Genomic DNA, 19,378 nt, shown 5'->3' on the forward strand with positions numbered 1-19,378 from the left:
GCCGTTAAAAACAGCAACACGGCCTGGAACGGAATCGGAACAAAGGCAAAACGGATGCAAACCGGCCGGGAAAAACGGCCCAAAACGGCCGATTTTATCGTCCGACACTCGTACCCTGTCGTGTGAATAAGGCCTAAGCCTTTTTTAAAGCCATCTACTGTCCCTGCTGTGACCAGCTCCTGCGGTAGACTATTCCATAGATTCACAGTTCTCACAGTAAAGAAGGCTTTGCCTCTGCTGGTTGAACCTTTTTTTTCCAGACGAAGGCAGTGCCCCCTTGTTTTTTGAGGGGGTTTTACATGGAATAGGATTTCACCATGTTTTTTGTATGTGCCATTAATATATTTATATAAGTTAATCATGTCCCCCCTTAGTCGTATTTTTTAAAGGCTAAATAGGTTTAATTCTTTTAATCTTTCCTCATAACTTAAATTCTCCATGCCCCTTATTAGCTTCGTTGCTCTTCTTTGTATTTTTTCTAACTCCAGGGCATCCTTTCTATGAACTGGAGCCCAGAACTGAACTGCATATTCTAGATGAGGCCTCACTAATGCTTTGTAAAGTGGTAATATTACATCTCTGTCCCACGAGTCCATGCATCTTTTAATACACGACAATATCTTGCTAGCCCTTGAATTTATTCATTTATTATTTTTTACTACACATCCCATGCACCACATGCCACTCCCCTCAAGACTAGTGGGAGTGGCTATTATTATTTAAAGCACCTGTTAACTCTCCTTCATCAGCGTTTCTGACCTGTCTGTGTCCATTTGTAAGTATGGCCCTTTTTGGTGTTTTTGTGTTATATGTCCCCTTGTTTTTATCTGTTTGGTTGATATTCTAGATGAGGCCTCACTAATGCTTTGTAAAGTGGTAATATTACATCTCTGTCCCGCGAGTCCATGCCTCTTTTAATACACGACAATATCTTGCTAGCCCTTGAAGCAGCTGATTGACATTGCATGCTGTTATTTGCTTTATGATTTACAAGTACACCTAGATCCTTCTCAACAAGTGACTCCCCCAGTGTAGCTCCCCCTAGGACATATGATGCATGCAGGTTGTTTGTGCCCAGGTGCATAACTTTACATTTTTCTACATTAAACCTCATTTGCCAAGTGGACGCCCAAACACTTAGTTTGTTTAAATCCGCTTGCAATTCACGAACATCTTCCATAGACTTAACATTACTACAAAGCTTGGTGTCATCCTCGGTTAACCTGCAAAAAAATAAATCGTGCTATTAATCCCATCCTCTATATCATTAATAAATAAGTTGAATAATAGTGGACCAAGCACAGAACCCTGGGGTACACCACTTATAACCGGGGACCATTCAGTAAATGAATCATTGACCACAACTCTCTGGATACGGTCCTTGAGCAAATTCTCAATCCAATTACAAATGATACTTTCTAAATCTGTAGTCCTTAATTTACCCATTAGACGTCTGAGGGAAAGTATCAAATGCCTTTGCAAAGTCCAAAAACACTATATCCACAGCGGCCCCTCTGTCTAGGCTTCTGCTCACCTCTTCATAAAAACAAATCAGGTTGGTTTCACAGATTCTGTCCTTAGTAAAACCATGCTGGCTGTCACTTACAATACTATTTTTTGTCACATCATTTTGTATATAGTCCCTCAATAGCCCCTCAAAAATTTTCCCCACAATGGATGTTAAGCTTACTGGTCTATAATTACCCGGGGAAGACCTAGAGCCCTTTTTGAAAATAGGCACCAAATTTGCCCTGTGCCAGTCCTTTGGCACTATACCAGTCACTAGAAAATCTCTAAATATTATGAAGCGGGGGACAGAAATAACTGAACTAAGCTCTTTAAGAACTCTAGGGTGTAACCCATCCAGTCCCGGGGCCTTGTGTATATTTATTTTGTTTAATTTAGCTTGGACCATCTCTACTTTCATCCAATTCAGTATATCAACTGATATATTAACAGCACTGGCAGCGGCTACATCAGCTTGTATATACAGAGCTGAAGAACCCATTTAGTAACTCTGCCTTCTCTTGATCCCCTGTGACCAACTCCCCATTACCACTATCTAGTGGTCCTACATGTTCAGACCTTGGCTTTTTTGCATTTATATACTTGAAGAATTTTTTTGGATTTGTTTTACTATCCTTTGCCACCTGCCTTTCTGTCACGGGGCGGGGTGTGGACCCACTGGGCCGTACCGCGTAGCGGAATGGCAGCTGGCCAAACAGGTATGGTACAGAGTCTATAGTCCAGAAAAGGGTACCTGAGGGGGTGTAGACAGTAGCAAGGCAAGCTCGGCTGGGACCAGGCAGCAGGTAGACGTCAGGCGTGGAGTAGTAGAACAGGCGTGGAGATGCAGCACAACACTACAACAGCTCAGCACAGCAGTAGACCACGATGGTACAGATAGCACGGGAAACAGGATACAGTAACGGGAAACATTGGGAAGCTGGAAGACACTTAGGAGACCATTTAGAAGACAGACTAAGGGAAACAACAACAACGCTCAGGCGAGGATAAGAAGGGTGGTGACCCTCTTATAGTCCAGGAGTTCATGAGTTGATGATGATGATTTTCAGGTGTGCGTGCTGGCCCTTTAAGAGCCGGCACGAGCGCGCTCTCGCACCCTCCGGGAAACAGGCTCGATACCCGGAAGTGAGTGCCGGCGCCTCACAGGGGGACGATGCAGCACAGCAGCAGGACGTCCATGGCCGTGGTCATCAAGGGGTAAGTTAGAAGGACAGACCGCGGCCATAGACAGTACACTTTAATTTTGTATTTTTGCTGATTTCATTACTTTTTTTACAAATTTTATTAAGCTCTTTATAATTTACAAATGCTACAGCTGTACCCTCAGATTTAGATTTTTCAAATGCCCTTTTTTTGTCATGTATTGCCCTTTTTACAGAAGGTGTAAGCCATGTGGGGTTTAATTTTAGTCGTTTATACTTGTTACCTATAGGAATAAATTTTGCACTATAATTACCCAAAGTAGATTTGAAAATCTCCCATTTATCATTTGTACCATTATTTTACATTAGTTCTTCCCAGTCTATATCCTGAATTGCAGCCCTCAACCTGGGGAAATTGGCCTTCTTAAAATTAAGTGTTTTTGCCCTCCCAGCCTGTGTTTGTTTTTTACAGTATAAGTAAAATATAACTATATTATGATCACTGTTACCGAGGTTTTCACGAACAGTGACGTTCCCAACAAGCTCTGTATTATTAGAAATGACCAGATCCAACAGAGCTTCACCTCTAGTTGTGTCTTCCACAAACTGGCCCATAAAAATTTCCTGCAGTTGAAGCCGAACCATGACACCAATTAATATCCCAGTAATTAAAATCTCCCATTATCACTACTGTACCCGCCTGTGCAACCCACTCCATCTGTTTATATAGCTGAACTTCCATCTCCTCAGTTATATTGGGGGGTCTATAGATTACATCAAAAGTATTTTTTTCAGTGTTTACCTCCCTATGTAATTCCACCCACAAGGTTTCAACCTCCTCACAATCTTCACCCTCTAATGTCTCTTTCACACTCGCCTTCATATCACTTCTCACATACAGACATACACCACCACCTTTCCTATTCGTCTTGTCTTTCCAAAACAGTGTAAAACCCTGTAGATTTACAGCCCAGTCATGAGAAGAGTCTAGCCAAGTTTCAGCAACACCAACTATATCTATATTTTCTTCCAGTACCAAGGCCTCCAGCTCCCCCATTTTGCTTCCTAGAATTCTGGCATTTGTGAATATACACTTTAACTTGCCTTTAACTGTTTCACTTTCATTGTCAGAAATGTGATTATTTGACATTATTTGGGCTTTTTTATTTTCATTGCTGTTTTGTAACGAAAGGATCTCCTTATCTTGTTGCCTAGTCCTCTCCCCACGGTCTGTTTCTCCCCCACCAATATAGTCTGACCCCTCTTTAACCTAACTACCCCTTTATTTTCTACATTTACCTCCCTCCTCAGCCCTAGTTTAAATACTCCGCCACCCCAGCTAGAATTCTCTCCCCCAGCACAGCAGACCCCCTTCCATTTGCAAATCATCTGCAGAATACAGTTTGTTCCCCAATGAAAAGTCAGCCCAGTGCTCTAGGAACCCAAAGCCTTCTCCTCTACACCAAGACTTCAGCCATGCATTTAACTCCCTGAGCTCCCGCTGTCTTTCTTGTGATGCGCATGGCACAGGCAGTATTCCTGAGAATACTACTTTGGAGGTCCTTCCCTTCAGCTTGCAGCCTAGTTCTTTAAAATTATTCTTAAGGCTCCTCCACCTACCATTTATTCTGTCGTTGGTACCCACATGGACCACAACAGCTGGATCATCACCAGCCCCTCCCAGCAATTTGTCCACCCGTTCCACCACATGCCGAGCCATGGCACCAGGGAGACAGCAAACCATTCGGTTGAGGCGGTCTCGGCGACAAATTATTTTATCCGTCTTCCTGATTATAGAATCCCCTACAACTATCAATTGTCTTGCCTTACCTGCATTACCAGCCGACTACTAGCTGGGCTGTTCTCCCGGCTGTTAGGGAGATCAGTATCCACTACGGCTGCCATTTCTGAGACCGACACCCTAGCATCACCCAACTTGGGAATTTTTCTTGGAATATCTGAAACAGGATTGGCCTTCCTTTTCTTGGACCCCTTTCTACTGCCCCTAACTACATTAACCCAGCTACTTGCCTGATCCTGCTGACCCATGTCTTCACCCTTCAGATCTACCCCACTAACTGCGTGCTCCGTGAGCAGCATGCTCCGCTCAAGATTGTCTATCGCCCTCAGTGTTGTATTCTGCTCCTCCAGATCTCTAATGCGAGCTTCCAGGTCAACAACATGCTCACATCTGCCACAGAGGTATTGACCCTGGAACTCCGGCTCCAGTCGTGCATACATATGGCAAACTGTGAACTGAAGAAAACCTCCAATCTTGATGTCCATTATCCCAGTTACAAAAAAAACTGTGAACAATTAAAAAAGTAAAAGAGGAGTATTTACAGGGACTTTAACTCCTCTTTTTAACTCCGGTTTTATAACTCCACTTATATCACAAGCCACTTAGCCCACCAAGCTCAGAACAGAGAATCAAGGTTTCATGTTATTTATGCAGCACGGTGAACAGCGTAAATTTGAAAATGCAGCATTGCTTTTTTTTTTATTATTTCTCTAAAAACAATTTAATAAAATTCAATAAATTATATGTAGCCCAAAATAGCGCCTTCGAAAAATACAACTCGTCCCACAAAAAACTAGCCCTCACACAGCTCCTTCGATGATATGGCTCTCAGAATTTGAAAAGACAGTGTTTTTATTGTGCAAAAGTAGTAAAACATAAAAAAAAAGACATGAATTTGGTATGACTGTAATTGTAGTGACAGGCAGAAGTAAAAATGTCATTTTTCTGCAAGGTGTATGCAAAAATGATGAAACCAAAAAAAAACTGCCACTAAAAATACAATTCTTTTTGAAAAAAAACCTCATACGGCTATGTTGATGGAAAAATTAAAAAGTTGTGAACGCAGTGATGAAAAAAATGAAAAAAGTCGCTGCGTCCTCGAGGCTCAAAATAGTTGAGACCTGAAATGGTTAAAAGTATATTTTTAGATGAGATGTTTCTTTTGCATCTTGTTTGTCACCACAAAAAATAAAAATACCCTGAATCTACCAACCATAAAACTTTGGAGACCTATTAAATGGTGTGTGAATCACATGAGTCTTCCGGAAAAATCACAGAATTAGTCGGACGTTTGTACACGGAAAAGCTTAAGTTACTAATACCAATAAAAATCTAGTGTGACACTGTCGACTGCAGCCATCACTGGTACTAAACTAGACCCTGTAATGTAAAACAGCTGCAAATAGACAATGTTGCTATTTTTGACAAGTACATTTTGTAACACTGATGAATTAAAACAGCTATAAATGGAATTCTGGGTTTAAAAATGACAAGTAATGAAAATGCAAGAGAAATTGCTAAAATAATGGTTATATTTGAAACATATGTGTGTGCTGAACTTTTAAACCACTATGTGCATTTCGCTCCTAGAATAGTAGGGACTACAAAATCTATGCAGGTCATTGCTTTTGTGATAGTGAATAGATTACGAAAATATATCGTACAGCAGAATTTTTGCTACATATAACACAAAATACTTTCTTAGGGGGCTCCCAGCTCTGCATATACCTGAAAATTCTGCTTACAGGGATCATAACTCATTGATAAATATTGCAGTCTCTCTTACCATAAACTTTACATGACATCACCAAGCATTCAGCCATAGATATTTCTAGTACTGGATTTACATGTTAGAAGCCTGTAGGCGCAATGTGTCTTAGGGTGAAATTCTGGTCAGCCCGTGTACATGTAACAGAGGCCAGCACTTCATGTAGCCCTAAATGTTTCATAAAGATGGTAGAGGGCAGTACATCTACATATTATCGGTTGCAGGGCCCTCTCTGTTGCATCTGCCGACTCGGGTCCCCCAATTGATGCAAATAGCTGACACTTATTAAAGCTAACTGGTCAGGCAGGACTGGCATCAGAATCTGGCAAACCTGAGGGCAGTGCAGTCGCAGAGTAAAGAGAACCTGAGGGAGGGCTGTGGGTGGCAGTATCAATTTCCTCAGTGCACCAGAGCTTGGTAGTCTTGCGTATCCTCCAGACCAACATGCTCCCTCAATAGACACTAAGAAGGGTGGGCTCGACCAGTGAGGAGTGAGAGGCAGGAATTTGTATTGCTTTGTTGGCGTGATGGCTGCGCAGCGGTGTGAATGTGGGAGAGCAAGGAATACAAAGCAGCATTTTGTGAAAGATCAGCAGCAGTAGAATGGTCTGGTGTCTGGATTAATTTTGGGAGTCTGAATTAATTTTTGGGGTCCTAGTCTGGGGTCTCAATTCATTTTGGAGTTATGATGTAATTGGGGGGTAAACACTAAACATCTGAGATGCTGAAGAGAGTATAATGGGCAGACACCAACGACCACTACTTTTCTGCTGTACATTTGTGCAAAATGTGGCAAAAAAAAGTAATAAATAGGTAAGTGTGAATACATCCTTGAATTATTTAGTGTTGAAAATATCTTATCATGGTTCCACAATTGTGGCTCCCAAAAGGCAGCCAGTCATTTTTGTGACTCCCAATAGTAGAAACTCGAAAGCCAACCACCCCTCGAATAGAAACTATGGAATCAACTTTTACTGCATCAACTGTAAACCATTCCTGACCATAAGGAGCAGATGTGCTTTCTCACTGAGCAGCCCAGAGACACAGGCCTCCTGTACCTAATGGACAATCTGGCCCTGGATTTATGGTGTTAACATACTGTCACCATATAAACAAAGCTACTTAAAAATTTACTTTTATTCATCATTACCATTAAAAAGGTATAAATAGACTAAGGCTGGGTTCACACAACCTATTTTCAGACGTAAACGAGGCGTATTATGCCTCGTTTTACGTCTGAAAATAGGGCTACAATACATCGGCAAACATCTGCCCATTCATTTGAATGGGTTTGCCGATGTACTGTGCAGACGACCTGTCATTTACGCGTCGTCGTTTGACAGCTGTCAAACGACGACGCGTAAAATGACTGCCTCGGCAAAGAAGTGCAGGACACTTCTTTGCAACGTAATTTGAGCTGTTCTTCATTGAAGTCAATGAAGAGCAGCTCAAGATTTACGAGCGTCAAATGCGCCTCGCATAATGCGAGGAGGAGCTTTTACATCTGAAACGAGGCAGCTGTTTTCTCCTGAAAACAGTCTGTCTTTTCAGACGCAAAAGGTACTTCTCGTGTGCACATACCCTAACAGTACAGACAACAAAATATAAGTTGTCTTAGGGTATGTTCACACGGCCTATTTTCAGACGTAATTCGGGCGTTTTACGCCTCGAATTACGCCTGAAAACGCGGCTCCACTACGCCTGCAAACATCTGCCCATTGCTTGCAATGGGTTTTACGCTGTTCTGTTCAGACGAGGTGTAATTCTACGCGCCGCTGTCAAAAGACTGCTCGTAAAAACATGCCCACATCAAAGAAGTGCATGTCACTTCTTTGGACGTATTTGGAGCCGTTTTTCATTGACTCCATTGAAAAACAGCTCCAATTACGTCCGTAATGGATGCCGCGAAAAACGCGAGCACTTGCAAAAACTTCTGAAATTCAGGAGCCGTTTTCGCCTGAAAACAGCTCCGTAATTTCAGACGTAATTTGTTAAGACGTGTGAACATACCCTAATGTTACAACAATCTATATAGGGGTCAATACTACCCACTGACACAATATTGCAGAAATGATGCAAAAAGCAAGAGGGTGTATGTCTATTCAGTGACCACCAACTCAATGGACCTCAATGATTGCAGCAAAAGAAAATCTATTGACATAAATAGTAAGAAAATGGGTGGATGTTACCAGACTTGTACATAGATTCAGCGTGTAACTTTCACCATGATTAATGATAGATCATTCAGATGCTTTATCACACCATGTCTGGAACCGAGACATGTAATCATGGTGAAAGTCAGGGTATGTGCACACGATAACGACCATTACGTCTGAAATTACGGAGCTGTTTTCAGGAGAAAACAGCTCCTGCATTTCAGACGTAATTGCTATTACTCGCGTTTTGCGAGGCGTCAATTACGGGCATAATTTGGAGCGGTTCTTCATTGGATTCAATGAAAAACGGCTCAAATTACGCCCCAAGAAGTGTCCTGCACTTCTTTGCCGAGGCAGTCATTTTATGCGACGTCTTTTGACAGCGACGCGTAAAATTAAAGGTCGTCGGCACAGTACGTCGGCAAACCCATTGAAAGCAATGGTCAGATGTTTGCCGACGTACTGAAGCTGTCTTTTCAGGCGTAATTCGAGGCGTAAAACGCCTCGTTTACGCCTGAAAATAGGTCGTGTAAACCCAGCCTTACACGCTGAATCCATGTACAAGTCTGGTAAGATTCACCCATTTTCTTACTATTTATGTCAATAGATTTTCTTTTGCTGCAATCATTGAGGTCCATTGAGTTGGTGCATAGCAGCTACTTAGAATGAAAGTTCATAATATGCATAAATATTCCGAATAATCACCAAAAGTCAAGAGAACAATAATATGATTTTAAAGAGGCTCTGTCACCACATTATAAGTGCCCCATCTCCTATATAAGGAGATTGGCGCTGTAATGTAGGTGACAGTAATGCTTTTTATTTAGAAAAACAATCTATTTTAAACCACTTTATTAGCGATTTTTAGCTTTATGCTAATGAGTGTGTTAATGCCCAAGTGGGCGTGTTTTTACTTTCGACCAAGTGGGCGTTGTACAGAGTGTATGACGCTGACCAATCAGTGACCAGTCAGCGTCATACACTTCTCTCCATTCAGTTACACAGCAGCATCGCGTTCTTACTAGAACGCGATGTGCAGCCACATACACAGACATTAACGTTAATCAAGTGTTCTGATAATGAATATACATGACCCCCAGCCAGGACGTGATGTGTATTCAGAATCCTGACACTTCTGAATCTTTTCTGTGAGATTCCAGCAAGCCACGCGTAATCTCGCGAGATTACGAGGTAAACGAGATTTCGTTTCCCTTGCTGGAAATCTCACAGAAAAGATTCAGAAGTGTCAGGATTCTGAATACACATGACGTCCTGGCTGAAGGTAATGTTTATTCATTATCAGGATACTTGATTAACTTTAATGTCTGTGTATGTGGCTGCACATCGCGTTCTAGTAAGAACGCGATGCTGCTGTGTAAATGAATGGAGAGGAGTGCATGACGCTGATTGATCAGCGTCATACACTCCTCTGTACAACGCCCACTTGGTCGAAAGTAAAAATACGCCACACTTGGGCATTAAGAAACTCATTAGCATAAACCAAAATCGCTAATAAAGTGGTAAAAATAGATTATTTTTTTAAAATAAAAAGCATTACTGTCACCTACATTATAGCGCCAATCTCCTTATACAGGAGATAGGGCACTTATAATGTGGTGACAGAGCCTCTTTAACCTGCAAATTTTACACTTGTACCACAAAACATATCACTGACTGAACGTGAATATAGAGATAGGAACTAAAAATTAACTTTTATTCAATATATATTAAAATAAATTGTATTTAGTGACATCCACCACAATGTTACTGGGCATGCACGTCAGACCAGCTACCTATACCATTATCTGAACCTGTGTAGCAGGCGGAAGACAAAAGAATTGAGAATAGAGAGGTTGTTGATGAAAAAAGAAGAGTGCCTTTACCTAAGTAACAGTATGATGTTCTGGGTATACTGACTAACTATATTCAATTACTTGACGTAGCCTCTCTATACTACCCGGTAACTGACTGCACCCCTTAATGTGAACACCGATTGGTAGTGTTCACATTAACAATAGTATGTATAATTAGTGCATTATCTTATCTTATAGATCTGTTAACTCTACGCGTTTCACCCTCAAGCATTTAAGGAATCCCCAGGAGATCGTGTCGATATTAAAGAGACTCTGTCACCACATTATAAGTGCCCTGTCTCCTATATAAGGAGATGGGCGCTGTAATGTAGGTGACAGTAATGCTTTTTATTTAAAAAAACGATCTTTTTTCACAACGTTAGGAGCGATTTTGGTTTATGCTAATGAGCTTTCTTAATGCCCAAGTGGGCGTACTTTTACTTTCGACCAAGTGAGCGTTGTACAGAGGAGTGCATGACGCTGACCAATCGGCATCATGCACTCCTCTCCATTCATTTACACTGCACTAGCGATATAGTTATATCACTATGTGCAGCTACATACACAAGCCCTAACATTACTGCAGTGTCCTGATAATGAATACACATGACCATCCAGCCTGGACGTCATGTGTACTCAGAATCCTGACACTTCTGAATCTTTTTTGTGAGATTCCGGCAAGTGAAACCAAATCTCGTTTAGTTCCGTAATCTCGCGAGATTTGGTTTCACTTGCCGGAATCTCACAAAAAAGAGTCAGAAGTGTCAGGATTCTGAGTACACATGACGTCCAGGCTGGATGGTCATGTGTATTCATTATCAGGACACTGTAGTAATGTTAGGGCTTGTGTATGTAGCTGCACATAGTGATATAACTATATCGCTAGTGCAGTGTAAATGAATGGAGAGGAGTGCATGATGCCGATTGGTCAGCGTCATGCACTCCTCTGTACAACGCCCACTTGGTCGAAAGTAAAAATACGCCCACTTGGGCATTAAGAAAGCTCATTAGCATAAACCAAAATCGCTCCTAACGTTGTGAAAATAGATCGTTTTTTTAAATAAAAAGCATTACTGTCACCTACATTACAGCGCCCATCTCCTTATGTAGGTGACAGGGCACTTATAATGTGGTGACAGAGCCTCTTTAACCACTTAAGGAAGTGGACTAGTTGTCACGTTCAGGACGCAGTCCCATTTTTCAAATCTGACATGTGTCACTTTATGTGGTAATAATTTTTAATTCTTTTACCTATCCAAGCGATTATGATATTGTTTTCTCGTTACACATTGTATTTTATGTTACTGGTAAAATTTGGTCGATACATTCAGTATTTAATTGTGAAAAACAATAAAATTTAGCAAAAAATGTCAAAAATGTGCATTTTTCTAAATGTAAATGCATCTGCTTGTAGGACAAATAGTAATACCACACAAAATAGTTGCTAATTAACATTCCCGAGATGTCTAATTTAGATTGGCATAATTTTTTGAACATCCTTTAATTTTTTGGGATGTTACAATGCTTTAGCAGAAATTTTTCACATTTTCAAGAAAATTTCAAAAGGCTATTTTTAACGGGACCAGTTTAGTTCTGAAGTGGTTTTGAGGGGCCCATACAATACAAACCCCCATAAACCACCCCTTTTTAAAACTGCAACCCTCAAAGTATTCAAAACAGCATTTAGTAAGCTTATTAACCCTTTAGGCGTTTCACAAGAATTAAAGCAAAGTAGGGGTGAAATGTACTAATTTTATTTGTTGTGCAGAAATTATTTTTTAGTCCTGTTTTTTCTGTAACACAGAAGGTCTTACCAGAGAAACAAAACACCATATGTATTGCCCAGATTCTGCAGTTTTTAGAAGTATCCCACATGTGGCCCTAGTATGCTAATGGACTGAGACACAGGCCTCAGAAGCAAAGGCGCACCTAGAGGATTTTGGGGCCTTCTTTTTATTACAAAATATTTTAGGCACCATTTCCGGATTGAAGCGATTTTATGGGGACAAACAGTGATAAAAGACACCATTTGGCAAATAGCACCTCTCAAGGAATTTATCAAGTGGTATATATTTTGACCCCACTGTTTTTTTCCTGAATTTATTGGAATGAGGCCGTGAAAATGAAAATCTAAATTTTTTCCAATAAAACATAGAAATTTTACATTTTTACAAGGCATAAAGGAGATAAAACACCCCAAAATTTGAAAATAAATTTCTCCCGATTACGGAAATACCCACATGTGGTAATAAACTGCTGTTTGGACACACGGAACGGCTCAGAAGGGAAGGAGCACTATTTGGCTTTTGGAGCTCAAATTTTGCTGCAATGATTTTCGGTTGTCATGTCACATTTGCAAAGCCCTAGATGGACCAAATCCGTGAAAACCCTCCACAAGTGAACCCATTTGGGAAACTACACCCCTCAAGGAATTTATCGAGGGGCATAGTGAGCATTTTTACCCCACAGGTTTTTTGCTGACATTAGTGTAATTAGGCCATGAAAATGAAAATCGATGTTTTTTCTAATAAAATAGATTTTTAGTTCAGATTTTTCAATTTTCACAATAAATAAAGGAGAAAAATCACCCCAACATTTGTAAAGCAACCTCTTCTGAGCACATCAATATCCCATAGCAGGGCCCACAGCAGGCTTTTGGAGCTCATATTTAGCTGGAATTGTTTGCGACGCCATCGCACATTTGCAAAGCTTCTGCGGGACCAAATCCGTGGAAACCCCCCAAAAGTGACCCCATTAGGGAAACTACACCCCTGAAGGAATTTATCGAGGGGTATACACCGTGTTCCAAATTATTATGCACATTGTATTTAACTGTCAGAAACATTTGATTATTCGTTTTTCAATTAAACTCATGGATGGTATTGTGTCTTAGGGCTCTTTGGATCATTGTAATCAATCTCAGACACCTGTGATAATTAGTTTGCCAGGTGTGCCCAATCAAAGGAAAACTACTTAAGAAGGACATTCCACATTATTAAGCAGGCCACAGGTTTCAAGCAATATGGGAAAGAAAAAGGATCTCTCTGCTGCCGAAAAGCGTGAAATAGTGCAATACCTTGGACAAGGTATGAAAACATTTGATATTTCAAGAAAACTTAAGCGTGATCATCGTACTGTAAAAAGATTTGTGGCTGATTCAGAGCACAGATGGGTTCGTTCAGATAAAGGCATAATGAGGAAGGTTTCTGCCAGACAAATTAATAGGATTAGGAGAGTAGCTGCTAAAATGCCATTGCAAAGCAGAAAACAGGTATTTGAAGCCGCTGCTGCCTCTGTAGTCCCGCAAACCTCAAGGTGTAGGATCCTCCAGAGGTTTGCAAGTGTGCATAAAGCTATTATTCGCCCACCCCTAAACAATGCTCACAAGCAGAAACGGTTGCAGTGGGCTCAGAAATACATGAAGACTAATTTTCAAACCGTGTGTTTTACTGATGAGTGCCGTGCAACCCTGGATGGGCCAGATGGATGGAGTAGTGGATGGTTGGTGAATGGCCACCATGTCCCAACAAGGCTGCGACGTCAGCAAGGAGGTGGCAGAGTCATGTTTTGGGCTGGAATCATGGGGAGAGAGCTGGTAGGCCCCTTTAGGGTCCCTGATGGTGTGAAAATTACCTCTGCAAAGTACGTAGAGTTTATGACTGACCACTTCCTTCCGTGGTACAAAAAGAAGAACCGTGCATTCCGTAGCAAAATTATCTTCATGCATGACAATGCACCATCTCATGCTGCAAAAAATACCTCTGTGTCATTGGCTGCTATGGGCATAAAAGGAGAGAAACTCATGGTGTGGCCCCCATGTTCCCCTGACCTCAACCCTATTGAGAACCTTTGGAGCATCCTCCAGCAAAATATCTATGAGGGTGGGAGGCAGTTCACATCAAAACAGAAGCTCTGGGAGGCTATTCTGACATCCTGCCAAGATATTCAAGCAGAAACTGTCCAAATACTCACAAATTCAATGGATGCAAGAATTGTGAAGGTGATATCAAAGAAGGGGTTCTATGTTAACATGTAACTTGGCCTGTTACGTTTTTTTTTGATTGAAAGAGCTTTTGATTTCTGTAAATATGACCTCCTGATGCTGCAAGTTCAACAAATTACCATTTTAGTTCTCTTTACAACCTTTAAAATGTTTTGATCTCTGTTGTGCATAATAATTTGAAACAGTGCATTTTGAGTTTTTTACTTCTAAAAAAAATCTGTTATCATTAGGAGATTTGTTCAATAAAATTTGCATTATACTCCAACGGTTGATGGCTTGAAGATTATACTGACTGTCATTTGCATCGATTATTTAGGAAAATCAGCGAAAAATAACATTTGCATAATAATTTGGAATGCAGTGTAGTTTTAAAACGGACAGGCATCTAGTAGGCCATGCCTCCGGCATGACCTAGCAGGCATTCACTACAGGCAGACCTGGGGGACTTTATTAGGCCCCCGACTGCCATCGGAGACACAGACACTCGGCGATCTTATCGCCGGGTGTCAGTGGGATGAGAGCTCTCTCCCTCCCTCTCTCCAAAACCACTCAGATGTGGCGCTCGCTATTGAGCGCCGCATCTGAAGGGTTAAACGGGTGAGATCGATACTTATATCGATCTCACACGCTCGAGCAGGGACGCCCCCAGCCCTCAGCTACCTCTGTTAGCTGAGAGCAGGGACATTTAATGGCTCCCTGCTCTGTTTATTTATCCTGATGCAGCGCCGTGAAAAGGCGTATGCATCAGAATAAAGCCCATTAGTGGCCGCCGTGAAATGGCGTATTGGCGGTCACTAACGGGTTAAGGGGTGTAGTGAGCATTTTGACCCCACAGGTGTTTTTTCATTAGAAATTAATGCACAGCGGATGGTGCAAAGTGAAAATTGCAATTCTCCACTGATATGCCATTTTAGTGCACAACATGTTGTGCCCAGTTTGTGCCACTGAAAACATCTCATCAACTGTTAAGCAGGTTCTCCTGGGTATTGTGATACCATATATGTGGATGTAAACTACTGTTTGGGCATGCTGTATGGCTCAGAAGAAAGGGAGTGCCATCTGGCCTTTGGAGTGCAGATTTTGCTTGGTAATAGTTCTGTTTGGGGTATTACTGGTATTTCAATTTATAATGTGGGGACATATGTAATCTGTGCAGAGAACATCAGGGCATAACTTTGTTATTTTTCAGTCAAAAATGCTGTGTAAGGGCTTATTTTTTTACGAGACAGGTTATAGTTTTTATTGGTACTGTTTGGGGTAAGTGCGACTTTTTGATCACTTTTTATTCTATATTTTGGAAGGGGTGGTGACCAAAAAATATCGATTTTTGGCATTGTTTTTTATTTTATTTTTTTGCGGTGTTCTCTGTGCGGGAAAAATAACACTATAGTTTTATCGTTTGGGTCGTTACGGATACGGTGATCTAAAATATGTGTACTTTTTTTTAACGTTTTCATTTGTTTCCTATAATAAAAGACCTATTATAGGAAAAAAGAAGGTTATTGTTTTTATTAGCTTGAAAGTTTTATTTTTAGACTTTTATTTAACTTTTTATAAACTTTTTCTTAACTTTTTTCTTTTGTCTCACTAGGGGACTTGAAGGCCTGTACCTCTGATCTTTACTCTTAGGCTGGGTTCACACGACCTATTTTCAGACGTAATTACTTTCAATGGGCTTTACGATGTACTGTGCCGACGACCCGTCATTTTATTCGTCGCTGTCAAAAGACGGCGCGTAAAATTACAGCCTCGTCAAAAGAAGTGCAGGACACTTCTTGGGACGTAATTGGAGCCGTTTTTCATTGACTCCAATGAAGAACAGCTCCAAATTACGTCCGTAAAAGACGCCCCCGCAAAACGCCAGTACATGCAATTACGTCTGAAATCCAGGAGCTGTTTTCTCCTGAAAACAGCTCTGTAATTTCAGACGTAATTGCAGTTATCGTGTGCACATACCCTAATACATAGCACTACCCAAGTAGTGCAATGCATTAGAGCTGTCAGTCATTCACTGACAGCAAGCCTATTAGGTTCCGTATCTGGGGGGGGGGGGCTAATAGGCTATCGTACGTGGCAGAACAGGAGGCCATTGTTAGGCCTCCAGTTGCCATAGCATTGGCAGGCATCCTCACGATCACATCGCGTCGATGCCGATCGCTACAAACCACTAAGATGCCGCAATCGCTTTTGATCACGGCATCTAAGGTGTTAATGGCAAGGATCGGAGCTAGCTCCATTCCCTGTCATTACAGCACAGTGTCAGCTGTAACATACAGCTGACACCTGCGTCTGATGTCGCAGGCTCAGCTTTTGAGCCTGCGCCATCTTCCTTTTGCGGCCGTAAGCCTTTTAGGCTCCGCAGGCTTCCGTACTTGGCAGACAGGAGGCCACTATTAGGCCTCCGGTCTGCCAGAGAAGTCATCGGAATTGCATTGCGGGGTTCTGATCTGCTTGTAAACACCATAGATGCAGTGCTCGCTTTTTCTTTTGAGTGCTGCTTCTAAGGGATTAATTGGCCTGATCGAAGGCTAGTTTCGCTCTTAGCCTTGAAGCAGTGATAGCGTTAAGCAGTAGCCTGTTAACGCAATGACCTAATACTACGTCAGTTTGCGTTAATAGACCAACGTTGGTGACGTAATAGTATGCCACATAGCTTTAAGGGGTTAAGAGCAGAAAAAACTGCTGTTGATAAATAATAAAATGGATCAGGAGTGCCAGAGCCCTGATGGTGGACCCCAGCAGTGTGATGTTAAGCCATATGTGCGGCGTAAATGCCGACTATTTAAGGATTTAGCCACACCCCGCCCCACCCCCGGCCTGTGTCACAACCTCTCATGATTGGGGGACAACTCCAAGGGTCGGCATGTTGTCATGGAGATTTGGGGGTATGTGAAAGCATCCTGATGATATACTGAAAAAAGGGGACACATCCCTAACAAGCTCAGAGCTGAAGTTTGACCCTCATGCGCTGCAAGGAGACTAGACAGCTTTGCTAATATATTACTTAGTAGTGTGCCGACATAAAAAATTTAAAGTGAGTGAAATCGATGTGTGACCAAAAAAAAAGTTTATCACAGCGTCACCCACTGGATATAGGTACTGGGGTACGTTCCACAAAATGCAGGTAAATTAATCCCACAGCAGTGATACATTCACCCCCTAATCTAAACCATTGTGTTTAGATTAGAGAGTAACGGTTTTCACATTAAGGGGTGCAGTCAGTTACCGGGTAGTATAGAGAGGCTTTGTCAACTAATTGAATATAGTTAGCCAGTATACCCAGAACATCGAACAATTACTTAAGTAAAGGCACTCTTCTTTTTCCATCAACATCCTCTCTATTCTCAATTCTTTTGTCTTCTGCCTGCTACACAGGTTCAGATAGGGGTATAGGTAGCTGGTCTGACGTGCATACCCAGTAACTTTGTTTGTGGTGGTTGTCACTAAATGCAATTTATTTTAATATATATTGAATAAAAGTCAGGAAAAAAAACAGAATTTTAGGATGCAAAATTTAACAAAGAAAAAAGTTTAAAAAAAAACAAAACTTGTTTTAAAAACACCATCAAGTTAGTATACCCAATTCTTAGATATTATTCCTAAAAGTGGCCAACGCAAAGATTGTAAAATCAAAGGAATTTACCGTACATAAAAATAGGTTCACACTCATGAATTATGTGAACATAACTTATAATTCTAAACCTATTCATGTCCTCTTTACAAACTCTCTAACACTACTCCATCATAGCCAAACCTTAAATCGAATTTATTATCATGACCACTAGTTTGGTATGTTCACCTAAATCTAAATATTCAGCTAACCAGGTAGTTACTTTAAATTTAAACTTCACTGGCTTTTACATAAATTTTCAGCCAACAGCACAAACCAGCTCTGGTGCATCCTGCAACATAAACGGAAGGTAAAGTTTAGAAAATAATATATTGAGCCTGTAAAGCCGGTAAAGTAAGGACACTTTACTAATAACAAATTATGCCAAAATGTACAATAATCTTTTCTTCTCCTGTAATATATTTTTTCAACAGAGCAGCCTACAAAGACGAGCCAGTTCTTTAACCCAGTGGTCCCCAATCTTTTTTGCACCGAGGACCAGTTTGATGCAAGAAAATGTTTCCCGGGACCGGCAGGGCGGGGAGCGGAGGTTAGAATCAGTTCACACATTGCGTAAATACACTGTATACCTGTATTATAATGCCTGTATTATGCTGGGGAGAATCTGCAGCATAATACAGTAGCAGCAAAGTGGATGAGATAAAACAAGTTTCATCCACACTCTGCGTAAATACGGAGCGGAAAAAACGCTTCGAAATGGACCTGCGGTGTGGAGTTTTATTCCGCAACATGTCAATTGTATTTGCGTAAACGCTGCTTATTTATTGCGGGTTTTCCCCATTGAATTCAGTGGGGAGGTAAAATCCACAACAAATAGCAGCAGGGATGTAGCTAAAGGCTCATGGCTCTGGTGCAAGAATTCAGCTTGGGCCCCCCTACCCCTCCCCAACACCACCATACTCCTGCCCATACCTATGCCCAGCCGAGTTGCCAAACAGTCCCCATGGATGCCCCCACAGTATAATGCCCCTATAGCTGCCTCCACGGCATAATGCCTAAGGATGCAGATGCAGTTGGAACTGGGACAAGCGGCAGTCACATGGGATGAAACATCATCTTACGAGGCCGGCCTGGATAACCTTAGAGGGCTGGCCTCCTGGGATGACGTTTTATCCCATGTGACCGCCGCTACAGCCAATCACAGGCTGCAGCGGTCTCCTGGGATGAAACGTCATCCCAGGAGGCCTGCTCAGCAGTTTTCCACAGTGGACATGTTGGGCGAAAAACTGCACCACAGTTTGGTCTGCAGCCCGGTGGTTGGGTTCACTGCTTTAACCCACTGGTGCAACAGCCATTTTTAGTTTTTTTGTTTTCATTTTTGACTCCCCACCTTACAAGAGACATAACTTTTTTATTTTTCCATCAATGGAGTGGTGTGAGGGCTTATTTTTATGCGGAAGAAGTTGTAGTTTCAATTGCCACTATTTAAAGTACCATATAATGTACTAGGAAACTGAAAAAAAAATATTTGTGGGGTGGGATTAGAAGAATCTGTGA

The sequence above is a fragment of the Rhinoderma darwinii genome, chromosome 1, assembly GCF_050947455.1.
Source record: "Rhinoderma darwinii isolate aRhiDar2 chromosome 1, aRhiDar2.hap1, whole genome shotgun sequence".
NCBI classification, from domain to species: domain Eukaryota; kingdom Metazoa; phylum Chordata; class Amphibia; order Anura; family Rhinodermatidae; genus Rhinoderma; species Rhinoderma darwinii.